At 44.0% G+C, this 13,597-nt stretch overlaps 1 protein-coding gene across 1 annotated transcript in view; it reads left to right on the forward strand.

The window, feature by feature from the left end:
• The window catches only part of DISC1 (DISC1 scaffold protein), a 359,683-nt gene that overhangs the window by 487 nt on the left and 345,599 nt on the right, over positions 1-13,597 (forward strand).

Genomic DNA, 13,597 nt, shown 5'->3' on the forward strand with positions numbered 1-13,597 from the left:
TCCCGGTGGTGGAGGAGGGCGTCAGGGCTTGGGGTTTGGATGGGTGCGGGGACTCTCACCCCGCCCTCATCCTGACGCTCCGCTGAAGTTCGGGTTCCACCCCATCAGGGACCTGGAGGGGGGTGGTGGGGGGTGGGATAGGGAACGTAGTGCTGGCACCTCCCCAAGGGGCCGCTCTGCACGCAATTTCACCTCCCACTTCCGACTTGGCGACGGTAACGCCCACAGCCAGGCTCCGGAGAGACCGCTCCATTTCCACAGCCCTGCGCGCAGGTCGCCCTGTCAAGTCTCAGTGTTGACGCTGAGGCCTTTAAGGGGATTGTTGCTTTTCAAGAATCACGACTTCTCCTACCATCTCACTGTTAAAATATATGCAGAGGAATTTGAGACTTTGGGAAGGGAATGAGATTTGGAGTCAGGGGGTGCTGGGTTGTGTCCTTGCTGTGCCAGAAGAGGGCCAGGTAACTTTAGACACATCCTTTAACATCTTGGAACCTTGGTTTCCTCAAATGTGAAAGGGATGCTACTAACCTTAATGTGTGCTCAGTTAGACACATGAGGTTTGGATAATATCAGAGTCCTAAGGGCTGGGAGTTGGAGACAGTCGGCTGGCCTCTCAATCTTGGACTTAGTCATACCTCAGTTTCCCCATTTGTAAAGTGGGGACAGGGTCAGTGCCTACGTCGTAGGCTTGTTATGGGGTTTAAGTGTGGCAGTGGATGTGAGGCACTTAGTCTAGTGCCTGAGATACACAGTAAGCTTTAAAAAAATCTTAGTTCCTATTTTTACTAAGTAAAACCTAAATAATTTGGAGTGATGTGGAAATACCAGTTTGACTGGATTAAGGTATAAATAGAGTATTTTATTTTATTTATTTTTAAAAAGACTTATTTATTTTAGAGAGGGAGAGGGAGAGAGTCTCAAGTAAACTCCCTACTGTACAGGAGCTGTTGGGGCACCATCTCTCCACCCTGAGATCATGACCTGAGCTGAAATCAAGAGTCAGATGCTTAACCAACTGAGCCACCCAGGCACCCTGATAATGGAGTATTTTAAAGGAAACTTAATTTTATTACACTCCGTCGTGGCACCTGAAACTTTCGGAGATTTGGCTGTGAACTTGAGTCACGGGTTAAAAAGAGCCTGGATCTGCTTTCTGACCTCTGTAACCTTAGGCCTCAGTTTCCTCATCTTTTTACAAGAAAAGACCAAAGACAAGAAAAGTGGGGGCAGTAATTACTGCTTTTTATACCAAGAGAGCTGCCTGAAGATCCAATGAGGTAAAAGATCTGAAAGTGCCTTGAAGAGTAGGGGTCACTATGCAAATGTAAGACATAGCTGCTAGCAGCAGGGGGTGATAACATCAGCAATTTCTTAGAGCCTACACTGTGCCAGGCACTCTCTTAGGAATCCCTTTGATGAAATCCTCCCTAAACCTTTGTGAGCTGGATATTTGGAATCTTCACTTTCCCTGGACAAAGCTGAAATGCAAGGCTATCCTGCCTCTTTCCCAAGGTCACGTAGCAGTTAAGGTAACGTCAGGATTCGAACCCTGGTCTGGGTGCCTCTCAAAAGTGTGTTCTCAGCCACTGGCCAAACTGAAGTGATGGAGACAAGTCATGGCTCAGAGTAGACCTGTGTTAGATTATAGGAGATAATATATCCTAACATATTTACAGATTCTAAAATATGAGTGGGGGTGCCTGGCTGGCCCAGTCAGTAGAGCAGGCAACTCTTGATCTCAGGGTTCTGAGTTCAAGCCCCACATTGGCCATAGAGATTACTTAAAAACAACTATATATGTATGCGTGTATATGAGTAAATTGTTAACCCTGGCAGATGAGACTTTGACAAAATCTTAATTTTTTTATCCCGATTTTAAAATCTCATTTAAACTATTTTCTTGCACAAATAAACCATGAAAATTTGCAGAGAAAAAAGATATTAAAATCTTGGAAGGATGTATCTCAAGGATTCATTGCAAATCTCAGACTAAATGAAATCTGAATTCATGTTTTATTTTAACACTTAAGTTTGCCAGAACTCTTAGGGTGGTACAAGAGGTATAAGCTGGTATTGAGCCTGTCTGTGTCACAGTTACTGTGCAGGGCTGGGACCCCCCATATTTCTGCAGGGACGTCACTGCTCACCTGAGATGCCCCCAGAGGAAAATGGACCTTTAGAGAAAGTCTGTGCACCTGAGGGAGAGTGAACACCAGGTCTCTGTGCTGCAGAAACAATTCCAAATTCATTTATTTTCTAAATGAAAGGTCTCTTAATCTTCTTTCTTCTTCCAGTAGCAAAGTACTCGCTCATTACAGGGAGCACAGAAAACAATAAACAAGAAAGAGAACATGAAAAATTACTGTAATCCCATCAATGCAGGCAAATAGCTTCATATCTCTGTTCTTGCAATCCATTTCTGTGCTATGTTCATCAACTTATATCTATTTTAAAAATGGGATGCAAACTATTATTATTTTGTTGAATGGCAAAAATAATACTTGCTCATTGGTCAAACATCCAGACATCAGTTTCGGAAACAAGCCAAAATTTATTCTGTGCATTAAAACTTTTCCTTTAAAGAAAATCTGAAAATTTTGATTGGAAAAGGATTAGAAATTAAGTTGTTGATGTTTGAGTTTCAGTGTGGTTTTGGTCAAAGTTCGATGAAAGACCTTCAGAGCCAAGAGAGAGTACAGTGGTGATCTTGAAATAATAAGATCTAAAATCCAGCATAGAAGAAAGATTTTGAGTATAAAACTAGGTGACACTTCAGATCAGGGTTATTAGAATTAGAATAATTGTTTTGATAATGATGATAATAGTTCAGTTTATATGCTGGGTTCTCATGCAAAGCAAGCAGAGAGCCCCGCTTTCAGAGGTGCCTTTGGCTGCCACTTAGGGCGTGGGGAAGGTCCCCTCTGGCACAGCCTGGGCCACTTGTGGCCGGTCATTTTTCAGCCAGCACCATTTAGTAATGTAAGACTTTTAGCCCTTGGGACTCTTATGTTGTTTGTTCTTGACATTAATGACTTTGTGGGAAAAATTCCTTAGTGAATGTCTTTTATGCAACAATCATGCAATTTTTAAAATGCCTGCCGCAGATGCTCTGACCATCCTGAATCCATTTTTTTCTTTTGAAATCAGTTTGCCAGCTGCTTATTTGGGCAGACTTTGCATTCAGTTTCCAAGTTTTCACAGCAAGTGGAAGTGGGAAAGAACTGTGGCTGACCAATGACTATTACAGATATTTGGCTTTGGAAGGCAATCGGGAGCCCACATGCTGTGCTCAGCGGCTGACAGGATCACTGGTTTGGTGTCTGCTTTCTTCACCCCATCCTCCTTCCTTTTGGTCACTTGTCTACTGTCGTGGCTCAGAAATGGATGGTAGAGATGTGGGGCTTCCTCTAATCATTAGGGTCACTGGTCGTCAAGTGTTATAAAGAGAATCACAGAACTTATTGCTGGATGAAGTTTCAAAAGGTCAACTGGTTAAACCTCTTGAGTTCTGGCAGGTGAGGCATTGACAAGCACATTTACCAAGTACAGATGCGGAGAACTATATATTTGGTCAATGGCATGGTAGTCGTAGGTACAGGAGATCTGGTCCCAAATGAAGTAATTGAAATAAATAGGCCTAGATTATCTTTCTCTTGTCAACTTCAGGTTAGTTTGCCAGCCACGTGGCGTTGTGCTCGTCCATTTAAAATACATGGACAAAATCTACCTGTTCAACTCTAGCACTTGCCTGTCGTGGTAGGACTTTTCCCCTTTATTTGCAGATCCACGTGAACTCTCAGAGAAATGCAGTTAGGACAGTAAACTCCTTGAGGTACGTGATAGCAATCTCTGCGGATAAGTCATATATCAGAGACTACTGACAGCGGCAGTAGAGGTCACAGAGTCAGGCCTGCTTAGTTTACAGGTGGAAAAGGTGAGGAAGACAGAAGAGTGAGTATCGAATCTGGGTCTTCTATTACTGAGAGCTGTTTCCATTAAGCTTTGCTTCATTCCATAGTTTGGCATAATTCATCACATCAAAAATACTGAGTGAACCAAACTAAATCCTTATTGATTTATGTATTTTGGTATAGGCTGCCTTGGAAAGTAGTGAGGTTTTTTTTTTTTTGCTATCAGGAACATTTAAGTTGGTGTTGGGTGGTTCTGTGGTTGAGTGCAGTGGGGGAGTCTGCCTGTGGGGAGGAAGGCTGGTTTGGGTGACTTGTGGGAACCCTGGTAGCTCTAGGATTCTGTGATTTTTGTCCTCGAGGATTTGAGCTACTGTGTCAATTTCCTATTCCCTGCTCATTGAGGTTGCACATTTTGAACCCTCCACCCCCCCCCCCAGGTGATTCCATTTCAAGAGGCCTAGACAGCTCCCTGCAGTTAGCTGCCTGAACGCCAGAGGTATTTAACTCCCCAGGGTTGCACATATCAAGGATTGATATTAATCATTAACATGATCATGTTCATCCAGGCAAACAAATCGACCAGGAATAGAAACATGCATTTGACAGGTGGCTCAACATGGAGACTAATTGCTTTCATAGGTTGAAAGGTGAAATATCTCAAGTGTAATGAGTGAATTGTGTCCTGAATGTGGAACCTGAGGTTAAAATTAGTTTTGTGACATACACACCTAACTGTTCTTTTTCATGCCTGTTGTCTCTTAATTTGTGAGTGGATTGATCAGATGATTTGGCATAATTATTAGGCTTGATTTATGACACAGGAGAATGAATGTGTTTTGCATTTACAAGTGAACGCAGGCCTCATCTTACTCAAGAATGGATGGGAAAAGGAGGACTATTTTGCAGGGGTCAGATGAGAAAAGATGTAAATATAGAGATAAATTGGGGTTCTCCTGTTTCTAATAAAGTGGACAGTTAGTATTGCAAAAGCTGTTTTGTAATTAAAAATCCTCTGATGAAAAAAGTTTGTGTATTTCCCCATGATTCTTGATATTTCCCTAATGCTTTTCTTTATAGCCACAGGCCAGGCAGAGTGAAATATGAGAGAGCTGTCCTTGGGCAGAGATAATCTGGATTCAATTCAAACAATAGATTTGGAGGCCTTACATTACCTTGACTTTTTTTTTTTTTTGAGGTAGAATTGACATACATTATATTAATTTCAGATGTATGACTTAATGATTTGATATTTGTATGTATTGTGAAATGGTCACCACATAAGTCTAGTTAACATCCTTCACCACACAGTTACAACATCTTTTTCTTGTGATGAGAACTTTTAGGATCTACTTTTAAGATCGTTTACGATCTACCTTGACTATCAATCCTTTTGTTTCCCTTTGTCTCTTATAGAATTCTCTTCTAGAGACATTAGCTTATCCATTTATTTGTTAATTCAAGAATATTTATTTAATGTACTCTACACATGGTACACGGTGTGCACAGCATGGTGTTTAAAGATGTATTAGATTGTCCTCACGGACCGTCCAGTCCAGAGGGAAGATGTAGCAAGCCTGGTGTTCTTTCCAAGTGATGGAAGGCAACCCTTAGGGCTTAGCAGCCACTCTTAGGATGCTTCTTTGGAGGGCATCCCAGGACTTCCCTATGTCTTCCCAGTCTTAACACTGATTGTATCAGGATTTTTCTGCTCTGGAAGTCCTTCCAGTCGGCCTCATGCTGCTGCCATGATAATCTTCCCAAAGCACTGACATGATTTGGTTACTTTTACTCTGTGCACAGACTCATTGTCCCACAAGCAAATTCTTAGCATTCCTTGCCAGGCCTTCCATAAACTGGCCCCTGAATCCCTAAAATTGACACTCTCTTTTATTCTGGATGAAACAACATTCAGAAACTTCACAACTATCAATTCTCTTTTCTCCACTGACCTGCAAGCTTCTCAAGGGTATGGACCTATTCTACATTTATTCTTACCTTAAATTGCTACCACCGAATCTGGCAATGTGGTTTGTGCATCTCAATAAATGTCTGAACTGAACTGAATTTCTGAAACTCTTGATTGGTTTTGAAAGATATAAAAATAACAGATGTGGTGAATCTACACACCGGATGAGTCCAACTAAAAATAATAACGAGTTTAACTCAATTTGGTGAGGGAGGAGTAGACCACAGCATTCTACGCAGATGAGAGGGTAAGGAGATAAACCAGCCTGCTTCCTTGAGCTGAAGGAGTTTAAGCGGAGTCAGAAAAGCAGGTTAACATAACAAACTATACCAGAACTATACATAACAAACTATAACAGAAGAAGAGTGATGAAGGAGTGGACGACGCTAGAAGACCAGGGAAGGCTGAGAAGTTTTACTGGCTCGATCTTACATGAGGGATAATGTTTTGATGTGTAGAGATGGAGGGGGGAGAGAGGACAGATTCCATAATATTCTTGGGAGGCAGAATAATGTGTGAAGAAGAAAGGAGGAATCCTTTCATTTATAATTTATCAACTGCAGTGTTCACTTCTAGGTATGATAACTTTGAAGATAACTTACTCAAGTATTGATTCTCATGCTTGCATATAAAATGTGCTGCTCTTCATCTAGGAAGAGATATCCTAGTTCTCCATCTGTAGAAACTGCATTAATTTCCTGGCTGTGGTGTTGTGTTTGCTTCACTTCATCGACGTTCTCTTCTCAGGCAGCTCCGTTGTGAGGACACACATTTCCCAGGCCCGGGGACGCCTCCAGCTGTCTGGGGACGGTGATGAAGGGGAGTGTCTCTCACTGATTCGGCACTCATGATCTCATCCTCTACCCAGATAGCCAGTTGGCCTTGGAGACTGTAGGATGAGTTCTGAACTATTTCCCAACCATGTGGCTTTTGTGTATCTTTCTTTACTTGACTTCAATAGTAGTTTGAATGGAAAAATGGACAAATTCTATAATCCTAATCCAACTGTTATCTTTTCTTAACTCTTTGATTTGGGATTATCTAGCATATTTATTCAAATATTAATTGTTTTAGAAACTTTTTTGGAAGGCATAATGTGATATATAAGAAAAGGCATTGATATTACCTCCGTTTTCCCCCATTTTGCTGAGGTAGAGTAGGGCTCAGTGGAAATAAAGTGATATGTTCCAAGGAGGTTGCTTTACCTTAGGCTAATCTTGCGATGAATTTATACTGACACTGCTCTTAAATTTGTATCCTGCTTTTTAATGAACAAATGATCCCCTCCCCCTTTAAATAATAGTCTATTCAAATTTGGAGACCACATTTTCCAATAAAATGTATAATTGTCAATCATTACAGACCTGGGGAAGGGGTGAGTCAACACCGAATTTACTATAGAGAAATGCACTCTTTCGGTTATGCCTTTGCATCAATCTGGCTCATTTCTTGAGGGCAGACCTAGTCTTATTTATCTTCTCAATCATTTCTATTAGACCTGAGGTAGGAATAAAGACTTATTGAGTTGCACTGGCTTAAAGTAACATGTGTAATATGGCCAAATGGCATATAGGAGAATTGCTTCCTAACCACTGGTGGCTCTTGCCACCCACGTGGAGAAGCTTAGGCAGTGGCTGAATTAGCAAGGAGAGGGTAGGGCACTTGTTTTAAAGTTGCTTTTACATGGGGGTGCCTGGGTGGCACAGTCAGTTAAGCGTCCGACTCTTGGTTTCAGCTCCAGTCATGATGTCAGGGTCATGGGATCAAGCCCTTTGTAGAGCCCCAAGTCAAGCCTTGGGTCAGGCTCTGTGCTCAGCGGGTTTCTAAAGTTTCTCTGTCCCTCTCCCTCTGCCCCTCCCCCCTATTCTCTCTCTCTTTAAAATAAATAAATCTTAAAAAAAAAGGAATTAAGGTTGCTTTTACATGCAGGCACAACTATATATCAATACAAGTGGTGAAAACTTCTAAAGGTGCTTCCATTTACACATTTCATAAGAGAAAAATGTCAGCGGCCCATATCAAAGCACATTGCCATGACCTTAATTTGGAGTGACTTTAGACGACTGTGAAGCATGGGCGGGGGGTGGGTGCTGCCGCATCCCTGAAGCCAACCCTTGCCCTTGCTTGGTGTTGCTACTGCTCCCAGCACCTCCTACATTCTATTGCTCGTGACATTCCTCACTTATCATGATGTACTGTGAATTCCTGAATCATCAGATGGATGCAGAGTGCATTGCCAAGGCAAATTTCATTTAAATTGCGATCAGAATACTTCACATTACTTGTTGTTGTGGATAAAGTGATGGCTAGCCATGACTGGTCAGGTGGCTGGATGGAAAGGGCACTCGACTAGGGGTTGGACCCTGGGCAAGTCCCTTAATCTCTCTGGATCTCAGTGTCCACTCTTGTGGAAATGGGGGAATGAGATCAGGCCCTCAGTGTACAATTGTGGTCAAATCCTTTCTATAAGAGCTCGTCACAATCTATTATATTTGTGTGTATAGAATTGCTTTTGTTATAAGCTTGCTGATACTGTTCCTAACATCAGTCCTACCTATGGCCTCAGTTCACCTTGTAGCTTGTCCCTCACACCCTCTCCTGGGTCCCCGATCCCTTAACTAAATCACATTAGTGTTTCTGTGGCAAAATAGATGCTTGTTCCCAGAACTAAGTGAGATAAAGACTCTTGATCGTTTTGCATCTGTGCACCTGAGGTTCGCCACTGTATGAGTTCAGTCAAATCAGATGGCTGCAAGATGAAGGAGAGAAAGCCTGTGGTTCGCAGACAGAGACTCCTGGGTTTTGGAATTCTAGACGATGCAGCACAAACTTGTACTTAATAGTTGTTGTAGTTTTGCTTCTTCTTCCCCTGCCCCCTTCTTCCTCCTCCATTTCCTGTTCTTAGCTGGTTGGGTCGTCTCTACTGTTTTTGAGATGGGCTGCTGATAAGCTGTCACCAAGCCCAGTGCTGCACAGGGGTGGGCGGAGGGCCACGAGAGGTGTCACAGGGAGGATGGGAACAAGATCTTACGGAAGGTGTATTGTTCAGTCTGGCTTGAGCACATTTCCAGAGCTGGAGTACAGATGGCTCCTTTACAAGGCAGCCCTGGCGGTCTGCTCTGGGGGGTGGGGAGGTTTCTGTACTCAGCTTCCAAGACTGTGCTCACCACGCCTCCCTGGTTTTCGATTCTTGGTCTGACACTTGGATTCTTTGTGCTTTGCCTAGCAGTTTGGGAGGGCCAGGCTGTGTAGGCTGCCTTGCACTAGCTTTGATTCTTCTCTTGAGGCTGCCTCTTGGATGAATCCTTTATTGCCACACTTTGCAGCCCGAGGGCAAATGATACCTTATGCTGAATGCTTCCCGGGCTCCAGAGACTCTGAGGGTCTCGGAGGGAGCACGGGACACCTGCTGTCATTGACAGACCTGCAGGGGAGAGGGTTGAAAGGGTCAAGGTGCCCCCTGAAACGCCCACCACCTGTAAGCGAGGGGAGCGGGTCTTTTGGCATGTGCGATGGTGTCTTGGGCTCTGAGCGCTCTAGAGTTGCTTGTGATAAGGCTTTGTGTGGATGATTAATGCCAAATATATCACGGAGAGTGAAGGTTGCCTGACAGAGCATATCGGGTTGGCACTCAAAGGGAATGCTGATTTTGACCCCGTCAACCTTTGCTTTTTTCAAGGTATAATTTAATTTTGGTTTTGTCTTTATAAAATTTTCATCTGTAAGAAATACAAGCTCTGGAAGGTTCTCCCTTAGGATGCCGCATTTTGGTTTCTTCTCTGATGGTTTGCCTCTCCTGTCGCAGAAAATTCACTGCTCCTGCTGATATCATTTCATACCCAAAGAGGGCATTCTAACCTTAAAAGAAGTTCAGCTCAGCAACGTTCCTGCCATTGCCTTACTCTCTAAACTTGGAGTTTGCTCACTTCCTTGGCTTCTCAGGTGTTTTGGCTCCAGGGAAGAAATAGTCATGGTTCACATTTATTTAATAAAACCATTATGAAAACGAACCCAACCCGAGCTCACACGGGGCAGAGCAGGACCTGGCTACTTGCTTTCCCACCGAGACTCACTGGCCCCCTGCACATTTGTAGAGCACTCGCTGGGAGCTGTTTTCTTGGAGGAAGAACTTCTGTGAGGCTGGGGACTGGGCAGGCCAGTTGGCTGATCCTTTGGGTGTTCTTTCAGCATTGTCTGCAGTGAGTGTGGGAGTCAAAGGCCCTTCAGTGCAAAGATAATGCCAGCTTGTTCCCTGGAACCCCAAAAGAGCCAGAGTCAAAGGGGCTTTTTGTTTTACCAACAGAAAAACCCACAGGAAATCCCAGCTTCAGAGATTCCTGTGCAGTCTCATTGTTCCATCAGATCAGACTGTGCTTTCGCCTCTGAGAGAGGCAGTAACTCGTACAAAAAATAAATAAATGAAAGGATGCCGTTCGCGGTGGCTGGGGGTCAAGTGCACCTGCCGTGTGCACTAGCACGCAGGTCGGGCACTTGCCTTTGACCCCGGTGCCCAGGCTCTTTTAGCAGTGAGCTCTTCCTAGCTAGCTAATTGAGGGGAATAATAGCCACATCCTGCTGTGATGAGAATTGACTGTGGTCATATGAGTAAAGCTCTGAGTACAGTGTCTTGCTTGCTTATCTTGGGCACTTGGACTATTATTATTACTATTATCATTGATGGGCTCTTACTAGATTCTGTCACTTACTATGTGTATTCCCTTCATCTGTAAGCTGGGCAGTGATGATGCTTATCTCGTAGGACTGTTGTGAGCATTACATGAGGTAACATACACAAAGGGCTTGGGAAAACAGTGGCAAATTAAAATAGGGGCTGCAGGTGGGCCGGCGATGTCCTGCCCAGCGTCCAGGTAGAGGGGTGAGTGGGGCTGACACCCAGGCTGGGCCCCTGTGCCGAGGAAGGCCTGCCTTTTCCTAATTCATCAGCTCAGAAGGACTACCTTTTACTAATTTAGTTTCCCAGAGGGGATGTCTTTTCATAGTTCATCATCCCCGAGGAGGTACCTTTTTAAAAAACTTGTCCAGTGGTACCATATGTGCCAGCAGTGGCCCTGTTGACAAGAGAAAGGTGCTGTTATCAATACAGCAGGCAGGGCCTTCTGGAAGAAGTGCGTGGCACGCTTTACCTGGCTCGGTCTTTCTTGTTCACTTCACTGTAATTTCAGTGATGTGATTACCATGATTAGAGCAACAATTTTGCCATTTCTTCAATTCTTAATTTTCCCTAGAATTTTCCTTGAGGCCGAGGACTATCGTCCCCTGCCTTCCAAGGCCCCCTTCCTCACCACTGCCCTGCACATGTCCTCCAGAATGGACACTTGTTAGAACTGACTCTTGGCCCCTTACCCGCCCCTTCTGTGCTTTGCTCTTTACTGCTGAGGCTGGGCATCTGAAAATGGCACATCCCTGGCTCCCTTGCCTGCTTCCTTCCTGTTAAATTCTGCCAATAAGAGGCTCTTGTGGGATACAAGAGGCAGGAGGAAGAGAAAAGCTTCTGGAAAGGGATAAAGAAAGGGGGGTAATCAGAAGGGGGAATGAAACATGAGAGACTATGGACTATGAGAAACAAACTGAGGGCCTCAGAGGGAAGGGGGTGGGGGAATGGGATAGACTGGTGATGGGTAGTAAGGAGGGCACGTATTGCATGGTGCACTGGGTGTTATATGCAACTAATGAATCATCGAACTTTACATTGGAAACCGGGGATGTACTGTATGGTGACTAACATAATATAATAAAAAATCATTAAAAAAAAAAAAAGAAAAGCTTCTGGATTCTGGGTTTTTCAATGGGGCAGCTGGAGACATGAGCTGGAGCAGTGGCAAGGCTGGCCAGCAGCCCTGCCAGGGAGCCTTTTGTCCCAGGCTCCAGAGCCAATGCACGCATCCCTTCCACTGCAGGAGACTGAACAGGCTCCAGACATAGCCCGGGAGTGTCAGCCTCTGATCTCTAGCTACTGCCCTTCCTCCTCCTGGCTCCTGCCTTTCCTTCTCCTTTGTTCTCTTCCAGTTCTTTCCACACCTTTGTGTCCAGCGCCCTAGATTAAATGTCCTCTGTTTGGTGTACTTGGAGGGGTCTCTGTTTTCCTACTCAGCGTATGGCTTCTGTGGATTCTAAATCTGTGGGGGGTTTAGGGGCTGGGATACTCCCTAGGATCTCATAGCACACGGACCCTTCCTCTGTTTCCATCTTCATTCCACATGTCAGGATTACTGTGATAGCCTTTAAAACAGGTTTTCAGCCTCTGGCCTCTTCCTAATCACAGTGGACATTCTGGTCAGATTAATTTTCCTAAAACTCTAGTTCACCTGGCTCACACCTCTGTTCAAAACCCTACAATTTTTATGGCAGTCTTTTAGCAAAGGTACAGTCACCTGTGACCTAAACCCCAACGGTGAGAATCATTACCAGGGACACCTCTTCTGCAATTCTAGTAAGGGAGAGGTCTGTGCAGTCAGATGGTCATTCCTTCACCCTGGCTGGGAGGAAGGCAGTTAGCTCAATGATAGACACACCAGCAGTCACATGGCTGTAAGGAAGATTTCAAAGCCTGGCTGTGGCTGCGTCCTGCCTCTGCTTCCCTCCCCTCACTAGTTTCTCTTTCCTCCCCTCTTTTTTTTTTTCTTTCTTTTTTTCTTTCTTTCTTTCTTTCTTTCTTTCTTTCTTTCTTTCTTTCTTTCTTCTTTCCCTCTTCCTTCCTTCCTTCCCTTTCTTTCTCTCTCTTCCTCCCTTCCCCCCTTCTCCTTTTCCCCCTTCCCCTTCCCTTCTTCCCTTCCCTTCTCTCCCTTCCCTCCCCTTTCTTTCTTTAAGATTTTATTTATTTATTTGAGAGAGGGGGAAGGGGCAGAGGGAAAGAGAGTAGCAGACTCCTCGCTGAGCAAGGAGCCCGTGTTGGGAGGGGTGGCTCAATCCTAGACAGATGGTTAATGGACTGAGCCCCCCAGCGCCCCCCCCCGCCCCACCCCCCACTGGTTTCTTGTTCAAGTCAAACTGTACTGCATTGGCCCCTCTGCCTCTCCTGGAGGGCAAAGTTGTTTATAAGCTCTGCCCAATATCCCGGGAAGTTTAAATCACATCACTTCTTGTAAACCAACGGAAATATCTGTACTGTGAAAAGTGCAGATGAGCTGTAAGCCTAGAAGAGATTGCTTGGGGGGGGGGGAGTTTCACCCAGCGGTTTTCTGACTTCCTTTAAGTAATGTTTATAGGAAATTCCATATTGAAGAAGATGGGAAGATTCTCTTAAGAGAAATGAACATTTCTCTTATAGAGAGAATTATAGAGTCACCTGGAAGAAAAATAATACAGTTAATGTTCAAACATAGCTTTATTGCTTCCATATAAAAAAACCCAAAACATACGCATTGCAAAAAAAAAAAAAAAATCAAGCCTGAAAAATACATCAAGAAATGATCACTGAAGTCCCACCTTCCTCACTTTTAGTTCTTTAATGGACATCCTTCTAGAAGGTTCACAGAGCCTCTGTTATATACACATACAGTTTTATAGAAATGGGATCATGTTGCACCTTGTCTTTTAGCCTAATTTTACTCCTGCTTATCAATATAGCACAGAAATGTTCTCATGTCAGCAAATGTTGCTTTACATCGTCATTTCGAATGAATGGCTACACGGGAGATGGCTTGTTTGTAGCATGTTTACTCATCCACTCACATTAAACTGCAATGTTTACAATTGT

This window comes from Ursus maritimus, unplaced genomic scaffold, assembly GCF_017311325.1.
Source record: "Ursus maritimus isolate PB19 unplaced genomic scaffold, ASM1731132v1 scaffold_7, whole genome shotgun sequence".
NCBI lineage: Eukaryota > Metazoa > Chordata > Mammalia > Carnivora > Ursidae > Ursus > Ursus maritimus.